Source organism: Rosa rugosa, chromosome 2, assembly GCF_958449725.1.
Source record: "Rosa rugosa chromosome 2, drRosRugo1.1, whole genome shotgun sequence".
Classification (NCBI taxonomy): domain Eukaryota; kingdom Viridiplantae; phylum Streptophyta; class Magnoliopsida; order Rosales; family Rosaceae; genus Rosa; species Rosa rugosa.
The window spans coordinates 12,750,269-12,770,514 of NC_084821.1; positions in this window are offsets into that span (position 1 = coordinate 12,750,269).

A 20,246-nucleotide genomic window follows, 5' to 3' on the forward strand; every position below is an offset into this window, starting at 1 on the left:
GCTGGGGACTATTAGCTCTGTCATCTTATTTTATCAGCATTATTAGTCTAAGATTAATTGACTAGAGGAATATTAATGGTTTCATTAATGGAATCGGGTCGCCGGTAGGAGCACGAGAGCGAGAGATAGAGAGAGAGAGACTGAAGAAAAATGTTGGAGAAGAATGGTAATATGGAAAATAAACATAAGAGGAGATTAGAAAATATTTAAAAATTAGGAAAGGTGTGCCAAATGTAAAGAGGGGTGTGCAAATTTCACCTTATTGTGATTTATTTAGTATATGAATATTCCCATGTCTAGAGTTTGAGACTTCGAGTCTCAATTCCCACCAGTTTGTAGCCCAACAGATTTGAAGGGCATTCGGCTTCTTACTCATGCGGTGGGAGATTAGTCTGGCTTTCTTGGGATACTCTCGTGAAACTCGGTCCAAATACTAATTGAGTGGGTGTGTTACTAACTCGCTAACGTAACCAAGGTGATTTCCTACCTTATTCTCGATAAAAAAGAAAAGTTTGTTTACAGAATGTGGAGGCACAAATGGAATGGGTCGGGTGGACCAATGGATCAGGTTGAGGACTTTGTGACGATTAAGGTTTGGTATTATACTCTGGTTGAGCCTTTTATTTTATTTTTGTTCAATAATTTTTTCATTTTCTTTTGTTCAAATCTTGGTTAACTTTTAGCTATTTTTGTATGATTCTCTGGAAAATGACGCAAATAACAACAAATGAATAGAGATCACTGATAAAGAATCCCAAATTAGACTAGTAGGTCTACTTATTACTTCCTACTTTCCAATTGTTAGAAACTTAGAAAGATTAGGACTTTAGAAGGCTTGTGTTGTCTTTTAGCAATTTCAATATCATTTCAAAACGTAAAATCATGTTACCTATTTGACTGAAACGTACTAGGGGTAAGTGACAAAAAAAAAAAGTAGGTGAGAACTGAGAAGTGGCAAACACATATTTTACAAAAAAAAATTAAGTGGCAAATACAAATTTCACAAAAAACCGTTCAACAGATGGTGTCTTCACCATTAGGAACTCCCAAATATGGGGAAACAAAAAATGGCTTCTAGAGTTCGAGTGGCTACTATTTATTGTGACAAATTTAATATAAAACAAAATAAGGAGCACCATTGAAGATGTTCTTAAGCTAGCATTTGTGTATCTCTTTGTGTAGTATTCAAAAAAAGAATAAATTATATTTAGTGATTACAACTATAAAAAAGGGATGGGGTTTCGTTTGGTACGCCATGCATTAATCCATTCCTATAGACCAGTTCCATATGATGATAGACAAACTTCGAGTAGTATTTAGTGGTTTGGCCATGCATGAAGTCATTCACCGAGGTGTAACATAATGTGTATTTTCCTTTATTTAGTAAGTTTAGGGGATTAAGAATAAAAAAACAAATAAACGTACTCATCTTGCTATTAAAGGATAAAAGGAAAGTATCTAAACATAGAATTTACCTGAATTAACGAGATAGAAGACATGGATTAACGCTCATATTTTAGCAAAAAGTAACTAGGTACACAATAAAAATTTGGTCTAATTTCCCAAGATATCAAAGGATTTATTGTAGACTATTTATGTATCAAATGTGTGATAAGATCTTTGTTACAGTTGCAAACACAATTCACTATTTCACCAAAAAATTAGATGCACTAATAAAAGGGAGAAAAGGATATGCTTTTGATCCCGCGCCAAAGTTTAAAGTAATCTCTTTAAAATCAAAAGGGGATCAAGCAAAGGAGTAAGGATGAAAAGGAAGAAAAGGGAAAAGGGAAAAGGGAATTAAGGCTGCCATGAGAAAGAGGAACTCATACAAAAATAGGAGCACAATGAAAATGATGAAAAGGAAGCTTAGAGCTTTAAGTCTTGGCCTCATCATTGCAATGTTTGATCCAAAAATTGTTATGATTCTATGTTGAATTGATCGAATCATCCACGTATGCCCATGTAAGTGTTTGGTGGAATCCTAATTACCGTGATTCATGATTGTCTAATATGTAGTCCACGTGCACAAGTTGGAAATCAAATACACATAATTTACCTTTATTTTTTGAATTAATGGTAATTTCATTGATAAAACTCATACTAAGAAGGCCATTACATATCCACCCGCTGCCTCACAATGGACAGAATAAGGCTTCATGGTGAAACCACAGTGATACATAGGATAGACGAACCATATTCGAACTTATCACTCACTTAAAAGCGAGTTTATAAGCTATGAAAAAAACATAGCGAATAAACAAGCAAAACTATACTCGTTAAGGCTCATTAAGTAACCTAACCTAACAAGCATAGGGCCCTAAAACAATAGGGAATTATTTACATAAAAGAAAAACTAAAAACTAAAAATAGAGGCCACAACCCAATAGCCCACAGTTTGCCCTGGCCCGAACCTAACAGCAAGCAGCCCAATCCAACCTCTGTCGCACTGTGCCAAGCCGCCAACAGTCTAACACAGCAGCCCTGCCGCCGCCATGAGGAACACCACCACCATTGTCACCCGACATAGTCAACCGAAGCCCTCAGCGAAACCCAACGGAGAAGACCCGACCCACCAGGATCGATCTCCACAGCACCAAGTCACCACCAAACAACTCCACTGCCTACACCTCCATCAAAGCCATCACATGTGCGTTGCCCCTCGACCCACCATGTCGTCGTCGATCCCACATGTCACAGTGCCCAACAGACCAAGATCCGACAGGGATGCCGTCAAACTCCAAGCTAAGAGACAAACTGAGAACAACTATCAGCAAGCCTTTGAGGCCCGTCTAGCAGCAGCCTTGACATCAGGCGACCAAGGCCGACATAGATGGAGGCCACCACCGGACGAGCGTCGTTCAAGTAAGCTGGAAGACGTGCTAGAGTTTTGGGAGAAAACTTTGAAGAGAGAGAGAGAGAGAGCTTACCAGAGAAGATATACACATAATTTACCTTAGAGGGGTGTTTATAGTAGAAAATGTTCTCTTTGTATTAAGAAAAGCACACTTCATTTTGACCAATTAATAATATAATTTTGGGTCCTTGACTCAAAGCACCAAAATGAGCAAAAATTATCCTACTTACCCCAGCAACAGATTTTTGTTCCCACTTACACAATTTAACAGTAAATGACCATTTTACCCTCAACTCAATTAATGAATTACAGCCACAGCCACTCTCTCTCTCTCTCCCCCTCCAAAATCTTATTTCGATGTCGAACATATCTGGCCACGCTCAGCCCCACCGCAGATTAGTCATCTCCGGCGAGATTCCCCTGTGCATCTCCAACTTGCCTTTCCTCTGGACCCTTGACCTCATCAGAAACAAGCTCACCGGACCGCTCCCATCGTTAATCTCCACTCTTACAACAGCATCGATCGGCTCAGAATCGCCTCGTAGAAAATGTAGGGACAGATAGCTAGCCTCGCTGGTCCTCGTGTACTGCCCTAAGTAAAGCTATGCGACGCGCCGATCTTCGATCGTCGAAGACTTGCCTCGACGAACTTTTGACGGTTTTCTTGTTGGAATTTCCAGAGCTGCGTGTAGACCTTGTAGAAGTAGGCGTCATACTCATGACTGAACAGAGACGAAGATTCGAAATTGAGTATTCGTGAATCGATTTTGAAGAAGAAGAAGAAGAAATGAATTAGAGTACCTGTTGCGGTGGTAAACTGTCCTTATTGAAATTCACGACTCGGTTTCGATTTCGGAGTCGGATTTGGATTTGGACTCTGAAAGCGGTGCTGAAGTTGGGGTTGAGACAGAGACTCAAAGCGAGAGTAAGAGAAAATTAAGCATTGCTGGAATTGGATGAGGTTGCTGTAGATGCATTTGCATTGGAAGTACCGTGAATTGGTCAAGAAAATGGTGAATGCCAAAACTTTTGATCAAGTCAAAAAAATTGCTTTAGCACGTGAAGCTGAAAGTGGTGAACTCCAAATAATTTTTTTTTTGTACAAAATAGGGGCAGAAGCCCTGAAGGAAAGAAAAAAGCAAAAAAAAAAAAAGAAAAGGTTTTATTGGGGGGGGGGGGGGGGGGGGTTAAAGGTCTATCAGGGGGCAATAAATATTTTGAATTGATGTAATCTCCTCTTTTTTTTCCTTAATCAAAGTTTTTATTTGTCTAATTTTAAGGAGATTAGTTCTCATTCCGGTGACTGAAAGTTTTATTGAGGGGCAGTAAAGGTCTATTAGGGGGCAATAAAGGTTTATTAGCGAGGGCAATAAACCTCTCCGGTTCCCTATGAGATCTTCGAAGACCTCTTTAGGGACATCCTACGAGGTTTTATAAAATTTTATTACCCCCCCCCCCAATAGAGATCTATTGGGAGGCAATAGAGGTTTATTGTCCCTCTATTGGGGGTAATAAAGATCTATTTGGGGGCAATAAACCTTTCCGGCGTCCTATGAGGTCTCCGACAATCTCTTTGGGGACCTCCAGCTAGATTTTCAGAGAAGTCCGGTGGGTAGCGGCATATATATATATATATATATAACAAAGGGGTGAGGGTAAAATAGTCTTAAAAAAAAACTAATTGGTATTAGGGAATACGTTATTAGAGTCTTTATGGATAAGGGGGAATTAAAAAAAAAACTTAATGGTATAAGTGAGATAAATGGTCCTAGAATTAGAGTAAATGAATAAAAACCCTATAATTTTGTCATTTGAATTGCTTGTCGTTTAGGTTTATTTAAAGAACTATTTTTGATTTTTTGTAAAAAGTTATTTTGGAGTAATTTGGTCATTTGTTTGATGAATAGTTTATAGGCAAATACAGTTTGCCAGGCAAAATTGAAACAATGACAATCAATATTTGTCCTACTTTGAATCATTTTTCGTAAGAGATTCTTGAATGAAGACAAAGAAGAGATTCTTGAATGAAGACTTGAAAATACATCCGTTTTTTACCATAATTTTACATGTCGGAATAATGAGGTAGGATTTTTAATACAAAAAACACATCTACTGTGGAAGAGGATTTATTTTTAGTATTCATTTTTTGAATCAAATCTAGATTGGGTGCTAATATATTCATCACAAGCAAGAATAGGTCCTTACATATCCTTCTACTGTCATTTAAGGACATAGACAGATAAGAAGATAGTGGTAGTACCCACATTGGTACATAGAAATAGACCTACTCATTATACATTCAAATACGTAGACATAGCGGAAATCCTCTTTTGATATTACTCCAGATGCGCTAGAGATACCTAGAGTGCACACAAGTGTCTAGTTTTTTTTTTTTTCATTTACTTTATAATAAAATAGGATCAAAGGATTTCACTCCTACCCCCATGGTGACTCGAACCTAGGACCAGGATCCTAGGTAGTGGGCGCTCTACCTAGAGTGCACACAAGTGTCTAGCTTCCTAACAAGGGAATTATTGTAATTAGACAAAAACTAAAAACATAGGGATGGGCCTAGGGCAAAACACCCCAGCCCACATCAAAAGCCCAAGAAGACAGCTCCAAGAGACGAGGCCCAAAAACGCAAGGCCCAATAGGACTTGACTTGAGCAAGCCTAGATGCCATCTCCAACCTGTGCAGATATGTGCATCTCCTTCCGTCCCGTCGTTGATGCTGTCCTGCCACGCCGTTCACACAATACTAGGCCATGACCGAACCTAGCATCGCCACAACACACTACTTTATGCCGCCGCCCAGAACACCAAAACCTACGCCACTCTGCAGACAATCAGGAACCACGCCGCCGCTCAAATCATCAGAAACTACGCCGCTGTCCCTGCAAAACACAACCACCACGCCTAACATATCATCTGGAACTGGCCTCCGCCACCCAACCAAACCTTGAGCCAAAAACCTCTCTCCAGAACTCCCCGAGTGACTAGCTTTCAAACACCCGTACGACAGCGGCCCATCAGCGACAAGGAGGACCCTCACTGACTCCGAGCGCCGCCGGACAAGCCGAAAATCTCAAACCCTAGACTGAAGAGCATTCCGGGTTTTTTGGAGCAATATTCATTTGAAATATCATTTGGTCTGTTATTTATAGCATTTAAGTGAATCCAAGTGTACAAACAAATATATTAACTAACTAGAGCTACAATTTGATTACTTGTAAAATTGAATCAAATGCAAACATAAGATTAGTGAGGAGCTGAAAAATCGTTTTCAAAATTGATTTTCGAGGTGATTCAGTTGCATTATAAGTTGAACAAGGTGCATGTGTTCGTTTTTTGATATTCTAGTTTACATTTGAGTAAGTCATTGATTGATCTTATATTTTATGTCTATAGCATAATTAAACAGGCTAATGATTCAAATATCATGGGACTAATGAAGAAAGTAGATTAAAAACATACGAAACCAAGTTTAAAAAAACCGTAAGATTCTTAGCCAGTTAGCCTACACTATAACACCCTAAATCCTATATTTAGTTGAAATATATCTCAGAGTTCATGTATTTTATGTAACACAAAACAATGAAAGAACCTGTGATGCCCCGGAAATTCGTAATTATTTTCCGAGGATTTTCCGGAATTTAATTAGTGGTTATTGGACGATTTCGTGGCTCGTGGATTGAGCGGAAGTGTTTCAGACGAATTTTTATTCGAAGAGTGTGGATTTAGGGGGGGTTCAAGGTTGACTTTTTGTACGTTGTGATTCTCCGAAAACTTCCTTCACGAAAGTCGTAGAGCGCGTTGATACGAGTTCGTGGATATGTAGAACACGGAAATCAGAGTCTATATGAAGAAGTTATGGCTATCGGAAAAAGTTTCCATTTTGGTATATATTGGATTTTTCCGGAAAAATATCAAAAAAGTCAGACTTTCCATTTTCGGAAAAAATTTCTCTTTCTTCTCTCCTGAGCCCGCGCGCTGCAGCTTACTTCGCCGGCTTCGTTCTTCCTCCTCCGGCCACCATCAGACGCAATTCCAAGTGGGCTTTCTTCGCCTCAACCTCCTCTACACGTTTGTGGAAGTGATTCTTCACGATTCGAGCTGTGGTGGACGCTGCAAGGCCGAGAAGAAGCCGCGTCGAGGACGAAATCGCCTTCGTCGGAACTGGAGATTCCGGCCACCTTTGCCGGTGATTCTTGAGGGCTTTTGGAGCTGGGAGGACGTGGATGCTTTCCACAAGGTGGCTTGCATCGATTCAAAGTGTGGAGGTTGAATTTTGGAAATTGGGATTCTAGGGTTCATCCGAATTCAAAGCTTTCGAGGTAAATTCTGGCCTTATGGCTTTGATTCAGACTTTGTGCTAGTTATGAAAGTTGTAATTGGAGTTGGGATGAAGAACTTTGGTGTTGGGAGTTTTGTCCAATTCTGACTTTGGGCCGGCGGCGGCGCCGCCACTGTGGTGGTGTTTTCCGGCGATTTCCGGCCACCTTAGGGATAGTTTCTGTTCCTGAGTTCGATCTACTAGTCGATACGAGCATTTCCATATATAATACGTAATTTTTAGAGATCATATGAGCATGTTAGGGTTTTTACGGTTTCGGACCGTTCGATGTTTCGATCCGTGAGGATCCGACTATCCGATCGACTTGTGGTTTTGTCACATCGATCGTAAAAGCATTTCCGGAGACTTTGGGTGGTCTCGGATGAGGGTTCGCCTCGATTGGCGTTACTTTCAGGGTTGTTGTTCGATTGAGGATTCAAACTTTAATCACTTGGTGATTCGTACACTGATTTGAGACCATTGGTGATTAGGTGATTCTCAAGGTGATTTGGACGAGTTGTTGGTGTGAGTGTTAGTTCGGTTCTGTATAGAAGACGCAGCAGGACTTCGAGGTGAGTAATCTCACAATGTTCATTTACGAACAAAGTTACCTTTATTGTTTTGAGAGTTATTTAGTTAACTGCAAACTATAGTTGGTATTAGTGGCATTCCTGAATGAATGACCACGTATATATATATATTTATGTGAAATATGTATATTCTTATGGGTTGAGGAGTGATTAAGCAATAGGGATTGATGGGTTTCATTCTATTGTTTGGGGCTTGACTTTTCGGGAAACATTGTTTTAGGAATTGGGAATTTCTATTGTTTGAAAAGTGTCAAGATTTGGTGTGAGTTGCTTAATGTTTTGATCTAACGACCGGGGGTCGGAAGATCTAAGAATCACAAGTGGTGATTTCTCCTTTTGATTTGATTTAACATTTTGGGTCCAGAGCGACCGCTTTGAAATGTTTTGATCTAACGACCGGGGAGGTCTGAGGATTCGGGGTTGCTGGTAGTGACCTCAGGCAAATAAATCGGGACTTCACGCCTTTGGCCGGGTTTGTGGATACGATCAGTTAGAGCTCTAGTCTGTTGCAATTTTACATCATGGGGGATAGCGGGGAGCTATTCGATGCTCATGAGTACGTGTTTTTAAAAGGAAGTTTCGGGGATTGTTTCTTTTAATTGTCTGGGGAGGACTTGTGTATCATATTTAAATTGTCAGAGTTTCAATTTATATGATTTTATCACGGTGTGACTTTTGTTGTGATTTTGGGGAAATTGTCCGGGGAGGACTTGTGTATCATATTTAAATTGTCAGAGTTTCAATTTATATGATTTTGTCACGGTGTGACTTTTGTTGTGATTTTGGGGAAATTGTCCGGAGAGGATTTGTGTATCATATTTAAATTGTCAGAGTTTCAATTTATATGATTTTGTCACGGTGTGACTTTTGTTGTGATTTTGGGGGAAAATTTCCGGGGAGGACTTGTGTATCATATTTAAATTGTCAGAGTTTCAATTCATATGATTTTTGTCACGGGGGTGTTTGTGTTGTGTTCTTTTGGGAAAACAGGGTGTGCGTTCCTTTTTACGAGTTGATGGGTTTCCTCGTAGGGCAAGTTGTGCGTGTGTGTTTTGAGTTACTTATACGAGCTTGCAAAAGCTTACCGGGTTTGTTGTGTGGCAACCCGGTGCACCATTCAAACAGTGTAGGGGTTAATCATGCAGGTCAGGATAATCGTGGCTGAAGCTGAGATCGTGTGCTTGCAGCTATACGGTAGGAAGCCAATTTTGTGACTTTACCGTTATAAAGACTTCCGTTGTGTAGTTAGCTGTAAGGAGCATTTACTCATTATCTTGTTGTGGCAATTTAATTTGTAAACTCGTGTAATATATAATTCTGTGGGGCGAGTATATATTGACTTTGTGGGTTCAGGGCATCAGTTTGTACTTGGTTTAAAAGAAAAAAGTTTTTCAGGTATTTGTATTGATGACTGAATCATCATGCATGTATAATTATGAGATTATATATCGATTTTTATTTGTTTTAAAAATCAGGGGCGTGACAGAACCTAATAGGACAGTGGTAGGTGGTAACATGAAAATGATTTCACAAATGAAAACCCATGTGCTCAATGTATAATTGCCAGATTGACCAATAACTTTAGCTTTATAATACTATTATCACTTAAACATTTTTATTCATGCATCATCATTCAAATATGATTAAGGTAAGAAAAATCCAATTGCTAGTTGACAATATATTGCAAAATGATATGGTTGTCTCTACATGATTGTCCAGCTAACTAAAACAAGCTGTATACAAGGTAAGACCCATCAAGCTCTGTGACAAGAGTTCATCTAATGAAATCAATTAATGATTAATTTACAAATTTTGGCCTGCTATGTTCTAAATCGAATTAGTTACTTCTATGTAATTTAGTGTCAATTTACAATTAGTCATGTTTGTGATCATGCCTTCTTTGTGTTAAATATGCGGTACAATTTTCCTTTCCACTTTGCATATGAACATTCGATAAGAATCAATGGGAGATTCATACTGTGTTTGAAATATAGTCACATAATTTCATCGTCTTAAGCTCCTTTTTCACATCCTCTTTCTCATGGCCTTTTTTGCTTTATTCTTTTTCATGCTCATTGCTGTGCATGATCCCCTTTTGATTTTATAAGTGATCACTTTAAGGGCCCGTCTGGGATTGCTTCACTTTAAAAAAAAATTAGTTTTTGTCTAAAATTTTAGATTATAATGTATTTGGTAAATAAATAAAAAAAAAACAGTTTCAATTAGGTCACTGACAGCAGATTTTAGAAGCAACCCAAATGTTTTTTTTTTAGGTTTGGACGACAGTAGTAACCACACACACCCTCATGCAGTGTATCCCAGCGTAGCCAGACTAATCACTGCATTGCAGACGCACGAACCTTGGTGTTTAATCAACCTAGGTCCCTCAAATCTGCTGGCCACGGGGTGGAGCTGAGATTCAAACGCTAGACCTGGGGGTTCCAGACTAGGCCGCTCAACCAACACACCACACCACGTGGTTAGCAACCCAAAGGTTATTTTGTAGAAGTTGCTTTTGATTAAAACATGCTCTGAACTTGTTTTATGTAATGACAGCACTTTTAAAAGTATTATGAACCAAACATGAAATTGTTTTAATTCACAGTTGATTATTCTCACAATACAGCAGTAGCAGTTTTTTTTTTCTTTCAAAGTCACAGCAATTCCAAACTTGCCATAAAATCGAGCGTTGGATCAAAAGCATTTTTTTTTTTTTTTGAAAGGGAGGTAGGGGATAGAGTTCCCCTAACCTATATTATTATTAATAAGAGCATAATCAAGATGCCTCGGAGGGGACATATAACCTGGACTCCTAAGTACATTATAAACAATACAATGATCCTCATAGAGGATGTCATGAATAATAGCAGGAGCGTCATCTAGCCAAAACTCATCAACACCTCCAAAACTAGCAAGGTGTACATATCTTTTTAAATCTTTTTTGTTTTTTTTTTGAAAGAGGGCCAATACGACTGCCTTTAAGTCTTGATCATTAATGAAACTGCATAATACATTGGGCGGGGGGGGGGGGGACATGATACCTGAACCCCAAATTACAATAAGCATAGAGATAACATCTCGAGATAATAACGAGAGTCTCAACAAAAAGTATGTATTATTATTACTCGAAGCCATAATATACTAATAAGATCAGCTTTCTCACTATGTTGCCACTGAAAAACACGTCCGATGACACTTAGTTTTATCCTGCCACTAGGAGGTTGTGACCATTTGGGAACTCGCCGCCTACCCAGGGCAGACAAGGCACACAAGGTGTGCAGTCTGGGACAGAGCCCATGTCACCCTACCCCAATACTGTGGGGACTTATTGTTGGCATGAAGCCACGTCTAATTAAAATAACAAAACAACAGAAATAAAAAGTAATATATTTAATCCATAAAGAAGATAAAAACTTAGCCCACTAGAAAAGACATATATAGCAGCCCAAAGCAGGCCCAAAAGCCCACAAACCCACCCAATTTGCCGCATAGGTCGGAATTCGCCCACCATTGTCGCCGGAACTCCACCTCAATCTCCAGGAGATCACGTTACCGCACTTGGCCACCAACTGACTTAGGTGAACGGATCTTCTTGGGTCCCGATCTCAAACCGGAATCGGACCGAAGACGTGATTGATCACGGCCTCCATCAACTTTCCTCAACCCCACCAAAGGGGAAACAACGACGATACCACGCCATAGAATCCGAGATCCTCCCCACCGAACACCAGCATCCCTCCGCCGCTCCAACCTTTCTCGTATCCTCTACCTAAGCACATATCAGAAACGATCAAGGAGGTGCATCTCCGCTAGCCGTACCCTCCCTGACCGTGACACAGGTGTTCCCAGCCTTCTGCTCCGGCCCCATACCTGCTGTACCTCACCAGTGGATCAGAGAAACGAGTTGCCCGTCCGACGACGACATCCCATGGACGCGTCGCCGAACAGGGCATTGAAACCGTTTGCGTTTGTTTCTAGGGTTTTTGCTCCGACTTTGTTTAGACTGGTTATTATTAAAGGAAAGAAATATGTCATTAGTCTGCATTCAAGTGACAGCAGATATGTTGGAGAGAATGATGGATCAAGCATCTCATCATATCAATCAAGGATTGATTGTAGTATCCTAGTTATTTGTATTTATAGCTTTTCCTAGAATAGAACACTGATAGGTGTATATATCATTCACTTGTACAATTGTATACAATTAATCTAATACATATATTCAAACCACCATTTTGTTTATGGTATCAGAGCACTGATTCTGGTGTCTCTAACCCACAACCTTCCGCTACAATCAAACACCAAAACACCACCACATCAACACCATGGTCGAAATTATCGAAAACACAGAAATTCCAAAAGCCAAAAATGATTCTTCATCCAAATCCATGGAGGAGATTGAGACAGGACTACCTGACCCTTTGGTCTTACACCATTCTGATACACCAGGACTCATCTTGGTTAACACACTACTTGATGGACACAATTGCGGATAGTGGAGCCGCTCAATGCGTCTCAGCCTCAGTGCCAAGAACAAGCTAGGATTGATCGATGGAACAATACAGCCGCCTCCAGCTACCGACCCCAAATTTCCCATGTGGAAACGTTGCAATGACATGGTGTTGACCTGGATTCTTCATTCAATCCAACCCGACATCGCCCCCAGCGTGATTTTTTCAGATACAGTAGCTGCAGTATGGAGTGATCTTGAGGACAGATTTTCACAAGGGAATGATTCCAGGATCTATGAGATTCGACAAGAGATCGTTGAATGCCGCCAAGGGTCTCAATAAGTTTCTGTACACTACACCAAACTCAAGGCTCTTTGGGATGAGCTAGCCTCCTATCAGGAACCCATTATGTGTAATTGTGATGGTGCTAAAACGTTGGCCAATCGAGAAGAAAAAGAAAGGGTTATGCAGTTTTTAATGGGGCTAAACGAATCTTACTCTAATATTCGTGGCTCAATCCTGATGATGAACCCTTTCCCGGATACAAAGAAGGTCCATGGCCTCATCCTCCAACATGAGAGGCAGATGGAAGCACATCAATCTCTCATGCTATGCAAGCTGCACGCACATCAAGCACATCAAAGACTCCTTTCTTTCGTAAACCGCTGAAGTGTACGTATTGTGAAGAGGAGAATCATCTAGTGGATCGATGCTACTACCTTAACAGGTTTCCTGTGGGTCACAAATGGCATGGGAAGAATGTGAAGCCTAGAAACAAGAGGCCTGCTGCCCACAATGTGGAGACAAAGACAGAACCTGCTAATGAAAGCCCAACTTTCACCGCTGAAGAATACAAGCAGATCATGGCTTTGCTTCACAAAAAAAATGGTATTGATCAACCATTTGCAAATGCGACAGGTATATTCACACCCAATTTCAATGATATACAAAATGACTGCCATTCAACTTTATATTGGATTGTGGATAGTGGAGCAACAGATCATGTCTCTCATCTTTTACCCACTCACAATAATATTAAGGCATCACATGATTTCGTGGGGTTACCTAATGGAGGGCAGGCTGCCATTGAAAGTATTGGATCCATTAAATTGTCCAAATATTTATCTCTTGATGGGGTCCTACATGTGCCTAAGTTCCGTGGGAATTTGATTTATGTGAGTAAATTGACCCGAGCCTTAAAGTGTATCGTGATATTTTACCCAGATTTTTGTGTTGTGCAGGACGTGGATACGAAGAGGACGATTGGCCTGGGCAAGCATTTTAATGGGCTCTATTACCTCACACCATCTCAAAATCCACACATCTAGCCAATCATATCACCCGCACCTCGGATCTTTGGCATCAGCGTCTTGGGCACCCATCTTCTGCACCTGTCCAATTTCTATCTCAAGCTATTCCAGAAATTATGTTTAATCCTAAGCATGTTTGTGATGTTTGTCCTTTAGCAAAACAAACTCGTTTATCTTTTCCTTCCAGTTCAATAAAAAGAACCGCACCATTTGATTTGATTCATTGTGATATTTGGGGCCCACACAAAACTCACACACATTCTGGGGCTCGTCATTTTCTCACCATTGTCGATGATTTCACACGTTTTACCTGGGTTCATCTTATGAGTTTCAAATCCAATAATCAAACACTCTTGAAATCATTCTTTTCTTGGGTAAAAACACAATTCAATCGTGACATTAAAATACTCTGTGCCGACAATGGGGGAGAGTTCACATCCATGCGTGCTTTCTTTGATGAGCATGGTACTATTTTTCAACATACTTGTGTCTACACCCCCCAACAAAATGGGGTCGTAGAGCGCAAACATCGCCATCTTTTGAATGTTGGACGTGCTATTCGATTTCAAGAAAATTTACCATTAAAATTCTGGGGTGAGAGTGTTCAAACCGCTTGTTATCTCATAAATCGTCTTCCCACACCTTTACTTTCTAATAAATCTCCATATGAACTCTTGCACGACACACCTCCAATTTCTTCACATCTTCGGGTCTTCGGTTGTTTATGTTATGCAACCAATCTTACTCCTTTTCACAAATTTGCTTCTCGTGCACGTCGATATCTTTTTCTTGGGTACCCTCATGGCCAAAAGGGCTACTGTCTCTATGATCTTGAAAGCAAAAAATTATTCACTTCCCGGGATGTGATCTTTCATGAACATATTCTACCTCTAGCTACATTGCCACTTGAGGAACAAGATGATTACCCAATCCTACCCACTCCTACTTTTGACCCAGCCCAATCCCAGCCCATTCTATCCTCAGAGCCCGCTCAGTCCAATCTTCTTCACGTGCCCAGTTCATCCACCGATCATAATCTCTCTCTTTCCTCTTCGACCCCTGACGCACCAGACCCTTCTTCTCTGTCACCAGACACACCGATTTCTCTTTCTCCTCCCGCGTCCCCTACGTCTGATCCGCCATCTCTGCCGCCGACCCAGCCCATTGCAACTTTCCCCATGCCGCACTCTCCATCCCCGACTTCACCCTCACTGACCCAATCACCGATTTCCCCAATTTCGGCCCAGGCTACCTCAGTGGCTTCTCTGCCGTTGTCAGTGCCTCTTCCTCCTCCTATGCTGGCCCCAAGACGCTCTACCCGTTCCAAACAGTCACCACCCTATCTTCGAGACTACCAAACCCATCATGCTGTTTTGCTTGATCCGGCTGCTTCCTCTTCTTCCACGTCCGACACTCGATACCCACTTCAACGGTATGTATCCTATTCTGGGTTATCTCCTGCTTATCGATCTTTTGTGCACAATGTTTCTCAATTGGTTGAACCAGCTAACTATGAGCAGGCTCATCTTGATCCTCAATGAGTTGAGGCGATGAATTCTGAGATTCGGGCACTTGAAGATAACCATACATGGTCTATGGTTCCTCTACCTTTTGGTCACCATCCCATTGGCTGCAAATGGGTCTTCAAGATCAAATATCATTCCGATGGCACCATCGAGGGTTACAAGGCCCGGCTGGTCGCAAAGGGCTTTACTCAACGAGAAGGCATTGATTACAAAGATACCTTTGCCCCTGTTGCCAAATTGATTACCGTTCGGTGTCTGTTAGCTGTTGCTGCAGTGAGAAATTGGCTTTGCACCAGATGGATGTGCAAAATGCCTTCCTACATGGTGAGCTTCTTGAGGAGGTCTACATGTTGCCTCCTCCCGGTTATCGTCGACAGGGGGAGAACGTGGTTTGTCGACTTCACAAATCTCTTTATGGTCTTAAACAAGCATCCCGCAGCTGGTTCCAACGGTTCTCTTCTGCCATTCAAGAAATTGGTTTCCAACAGTCTCGTGCTGATTATTCATTGTTTACACAGGTCCATGAGAATTCCATTACTGTGATATTACTTTATGTTGACGATATGGTTATTATAGGGAACAATGAGAAGGCCATTAGTGATCTCAAGAAGTTTCTCAACAGTTGTTTCAAGATTAAAGATCTTGGACCACTCAAATACTTTCTTGGCATAGAAGTTGCACAATCCACAGCTGGAATTTCAGTTTGTCAACGTAAGTATACGTTGGATATATTGGAGGAGGCCAACAGACACCGAAAGGTAATGGATTGAGTAAAGCCCTGGTTATATCTTTATGTTGACCATGGTTATTACTTGGGGTGAAACCTGTAAAGATACCCATGGAGCCTGATCTGGTGCCAACCGAAAAAGGGAGTGATGCCCTCAAGGATCCTACTCGATACCGGAGATTGATTGGGAAGTTAATTTATCTTACAATCACTAGGCCGGAGATTACTTATACGGTGAACACACTCAGTCAATTTATGCAGGAGCCTAAGTTACATCACCGTAAAGCAGCCCATCGGCTTCTACAGTATCTCAAGGGAGTCCCAGGCCAAGGATTATTGTTCCCTGCACACAGTCCTCTTCATTTGACCGCATATTGCGATGCAGACTGGGCAAGGTGTCCAATTACACGACGGTCAGTGACGGGGTACTGTATTTTCCTTGGCAAGTCACTTGTGTCATGGAAAAGTAAAAAGCAAGCCACAGTATCAAGATTATCAGTAGAAGCAGAGTATAGTTCTATGGCTGCAACTGCTTGTGAACTCAGCTGGTTCAGGTACCTATTGAAAGACTTACATGTGGAACATCCTGAAGCAGCAAAATTATTCTGTGATAATCAGGCAGCTCTACACATCGCAGCAAATCCAGTGTATCATGAGCGAACAAAGCACATTGAGTTAGATTGTCATACGGTTCGCGAAAGAATCAACAAGGGTGAAGTCAAGACTGCTTATGTACGTGCAAGCTGGAGATCAAATTGTAGACTTGCTTACAAAGCCTCTGTGTACCCCAGCCTTCCACGCACACCTCAGCAAGTTGGGTGTCATTGACATCCACACTCCAACTTGAGGGGGAGTATTAAAGGAAAGAAATATGTCATTAGTCTGCATTCAAGTGACAGCAGATATGTTGGAGAGAATGATGGATAGAGCATCTCATCATATCAATCAAGGATTGATTGTAGTATCCTAGTTATTTGTATTTATAGCTTTTCCTAGAATAGAACACTGATAGGTGTATATATCATTCACTTGTACAATTGTATACAATTAATCTAATACATATATTCAAACAACCATTTTGTTTAGTTCACTACTAGAATTTTGCTCTTAGACATCACGACAATTACATTGGTGAGGAATTCCCGCGATGTAAAAAAATGTCATTAACATCGATTCCTCAAATTTCGATTTGTATGCATATAACTGACATCATTTTTTACTGTTGACTGATGTCTATATTTTGATTTCAAAAGTTTTAAAAACGCGGAAAGACCAAGTTAAAAACTTTGCTACACGCGGGGAACAAAATTTTCCCACTTTACTTTACTCACTCTTTCTCGCCCTTCCCTGAAGCCCTATCCCTCTCCTCCCACTTTCCTTTCTGTTCAACACCCAACCTCCTCCTCCATCTCCGAACCGAACCGTCCTCTTCTTCCTTCTCCGCCCCCAACCAGAACTCGACCCTTCTCCGGCTCTTCCCCCAAACCCTATCCCTCTTTCTTCCCCGTCCTAATCGAACCAAAACCTCAAAGCCCCAGAAAATGAATTCGCAGAGATCTCTTTGTGGCTCATCTCCAAGGTGCAACCTGGCGTTGACTCATCAGAGGAAGGCGAAGAATATGGTGGCCACGGTGATCCCACCCCGGTGGTCGGAGATCGGTGACGGAGGAGAGAGTCCTCCATATCCACTTTCTCTCTCCTCCCTCTCTTTCGTATGTGCTTTTCTCTTTTCCTAGCTTTATAAAGGGGGCCATTCGGCACCAAATTCTTATTCATTTTCTGAATCGCTTCTTCTTCTTGTTCTTCACAGAGAGAAAGATTGAAAGGATTGATTTTGAATCAAAGATTTAGGAATGGCTTCGAGAGTCGTTGATCAACAACAAGCCAAAGGTATTGCTTTCTGATTCTAATTGGGGGTTTTGTTGTTCTTGATGATTGTTCATCTGATTTGTGAAACGAAATGTTCATAACTGGGTGATTTTGATGAAAAGGCTTAATCTTTAGACTTTGTGTTTGTGTAATTGCATAACCCATGTTGAGAAATCGTAGATTCTGATGGTTCTTGGTGGCTTTTTGGTCACTGCTCACATCATATATGTTGTTTGAATAAGACTTATTTAACAATATTTAGGTGCTCTATTATTTGCTGGTTAGAATCTAGATTGGTCAGCTCTCACATCACATATTAGTTGTTAATTAGATTGTTGGTTTCACTTTTTTGATACTTGCCTTCATTATGTCATGGTTTATAATTTTAAAAGATTTTTTTGGACCACCTTGATTACCAGAAGCTATATATTCAGAAAGGCACCATTGATTCTAGAATGAAGAGTCGTGTTTGTGAACCTCATCCATATTATTACCAGGCATTATTAATCTTTTGCTGATGAGTGAACAGAAGATGTTAATACTGAAGTAATTTTGTCCATTTGATTTTTTTGTGTCAAACTAGCTCTTGATCATAATGTGGAGTCTTTGTGGAGGATGGATCTCTTGATGATAATGTGGAATATATATCTCATGATGATGCAGACCCTAGAGATGCTTTGAGAGATGTATGGATGTCAGCAAAGGCACAGATCCAATTGTTCTCTCTCACCTTTTAATTTGAAGTTGATTCAAGGGTTCACATTTACAAAAGTAAACTCTGTCAAAGTTACTAGTTGTCACTTCTCATTGGATGGAAAACTTCTTACTAGTGGCGGCCATGATAAAGAGGTGAGTGAGTGAATTTCTACATTGCGAAGAAGAGATCTGGAAAGAATTCAATTCTGCTCCATATTGACTAATTGGTTCTTTGGAAACATAAATGGGAAACTGGTTTAATTGTTTCTCAAGTGCAGTGACTTCTTCTTTCTGGTGTTGCTTTTGCTTATTAAGACTGCTTGTTGATATATGGTGTAGGCTATATTATGGTACACTGATACTCTGAAGCCAAAATCTACACTTGAAGAACATTCAGCTTTGATAACTGATGTTCGGTTTAGTCCGAGCAAGCCACGTCTTGCGCGCAACATCTTCATTCAACAAAACTGTCAGTCTGGGATGCTGATAACGTGAGTGTAATATTCTGATATTTTCCATCATATTGTCATATTGTGCATAGCTTGTGCTTTGTTATCGAACATGTCTAGAGTAATCAATATTTATATTTCTCGATCTTGAGTAATCATAATACTATTTGTTTCTTACCCTTATCTTCGGAAATCTTTCCAGTATGAGCTTATCTCTGTTGGTTAACCATTTTTTCTTGGTGGTCTATATTCTTGCAAGTAATCTTTCTGATCATTTCAATTGACATGTAATGAGTTGTAAGAAAGTTTTGTTTATGTCTTAATCTGCAGCCTGGTTATTCACTTCGTACTAGCCTAAGATGTCATGGTAAAAAGTAACTTATACTTTTTTTTTTTTTATGGTCTCTAGCATCGATTTCTCAGAGGGCACACTGGAGTTTAGCATATGATGGGATAATTGTTGGTTGTTGTATATGATAATTTGATTAATAGGAGTGCAGTTTCTATATATGAAATTTCGGTCAAGTTTCCTTAAGGAAAGTGCTTGTGATACTATAGATATTTGTTTCTAACCCATGCTCCAGATTTGGTTTCTTTTTTCTTTCTGGTTCTTAAATAGAGGTATGATTCATTGGATTGGAGAAGCTACAAGAGCTTAACTTGTCTTCCAACCTGTTGGAGTCAGTGTCTGACACCATGGGACTGCTGCAAAATAAGGTTGTAGGTGTCTTTGGCAACAAGCTTGCTGCTCTTCTTGACTCTTATTTGGCAACAAGATCCTCTAGTTTTGTCTTCATATGGTTTATTTAGGAGACTTCAATCTTGTTCTTTTCTTTTGCTATTGTATATGGAGAAGTTTAGGCCATATGTCCCCTTCTCCCTACTCTTTGTACTGTTTTTATCAATAAATAATATTAATGAGAATTTTCTTTTGCTTACCACTGGTATTCTCATTGTGATACTTTTCTAGTGAAGATACTGATTTAGTAATCACTTCTAAACTAGAAATTGAAGCAAAAAGAATGAAGACACAACAATTTGAAATAACAAACTGATGTTATAAATGACTCAGGACATCAGTTCTATCTATAGAACATATGTCTAATGTTGACATATAAATCAGTTTCTTATGTAAAACGATGTCATAGTAGGAAACAAAATCAGTTTTTTATAAATCAAACGATGTCTAGAGTCATTTTATACATCGGGAGCTTATAAGAAACTGATGTCTAGAGTCATTTTTAACATCGGCTAAAAACCGATGTCTGGGATTTCCCGATCTTTAACATCACCCATTAAGACATCGGTACATTTTTTTTTTAACATCGGTTTTTGGCCGATGTTAAAGGCCAAAATTCTAGTAGTGGTTATATACAACTTCTCTAGTAAACTATGCAAAAATGGGATCTTTTTTTAATCTTTTTAATTAGTGCATCTA